We start from the raw sequence: 1603 nt of genomic DNA on the forward strand, positions 1-1603 counted from the left end.
AAGCAGCGCCAAGTTTTTTACAAGAAAAATTTATTTATTTTATTTTAATTAAATATTTTTATTTTATAATGTTACCTCTTTAATTCTTTGTGATTAAAATAATTCTTTGTAATATTATAATTTTATCAAGGAGAATTAAAACTACTACCACTTGGGTTGATAGAAAGACTCTCAGGAATACAAAGATACATATCACTTGGGCTGAGTTAGGTAACACAATTTTGTTTTATTTTTTAAAAGTAGTTGCACAACAATTATTTTTCAAAGTATATATATTCTCTTTGCAATTAGCGCAATTTAAAGATTTCACATCTTTTTTTGAAATACGTATCACTTAGGTTGAATTAGGTAACGCAATTTTGTGAATTATTTTGTTAGGAAGAAATAAAGCTACTACCATTTAAGATTTTTAGATTTACAACATACATTGCGCGTGTACTTGGCGTCTTTTTTTACCTTTTTTTGAAAAAGGTAATTTTGTACTGATATCATGCGTTTTGTAGTGATAAGCAAGTATCGGCAAAAAATTCCCATTTTTTATTTTTTAATTATTCACAAATTGACAATAACAACGAATTAAATTTTTATTAAATTTATATATATATATATATATATATATATATATATATATATATATATATAAAACCTTTTACTTTTTACAAATATACATATATGTGTATTTATATTCGTATTATATAGAGAATCGCTATAACATTAAATGTAATAATAGTTATAATATAGAACTATTGTCTCCTATTTTTGAAATTTATTAAATATGTATTTATTGATTAAATACCTATTTATTATATTTAATGTTATTCTTGTAAATTCTCTATGTTAGGTAGATATAAATACACATATATATCGTATATATACATATATATACGATATATTAACCTGGATATATACATAATATTAACCTGTTTTTTAAATCATGTTTATCTGCAATAATTAAATTATTTATATTAAATCAATTATTTTTAAAATAAAAAATTTACCTGACAATGTGATTATTCCTTATCCACTAATTATTAATTTTCAAATAAGTAATAATTCATGTATTAAAAACACATGAAGAATATAAAACGATGTGAAACTGGAAACTACTGGAACAGATTTGGGTCTGGACTAGTTATTTATTGGTTCGGATTCCTTGACTGCTTGAACAGATCGACTGAGAAAAAGTTTATTATAATGGACCATTTTCCCAAAAATATTACATACATGGATCCAACTTGCATCAAATCTATGAATAATACGTGATTATAATCGATATAAATGTATATATTTATTTTTGTACAGTTATCTTCAAGAAATGACAAGAGATGATACATCTAATATTTGTAAATAGATTTCTGTTAGAGGATCTGATCATGGATTAATATTTTAATACTGTTTCTGTATCGGAATGAATTAAAGTATGGTTTTGTATTTTCATATTGTAATTATTATATTCAAGTCATTAAACTATTCATGTATTTTTATTTTCCCTCCAAATGTTTGCGAAAACTTAACTATTTAGTAGAGCTATATAATCGAGTAAATGAATTAAATATTATCACATAACTGAATGAATTAAAATCACAGTCCTTAAAAATACAAT

The sequence above is a fragment of the Temnothorax curvispinosus genome, unplaced genomic scaffold (assembly GCF_003070985.1).
Source record: "Temnothorax curvispinosus isolate PA1 unplaced genomic scaffold, ASM307098v1 QBEX01001142.1, whole genome shotgun sequence".
NCBI classification, from domain to species: Eukaryota; Metazoa; Arthropoda; class Insecta; order Hymenoptera; family Formicidae; genus Temnothorax; species Temnothorax curvispinosus.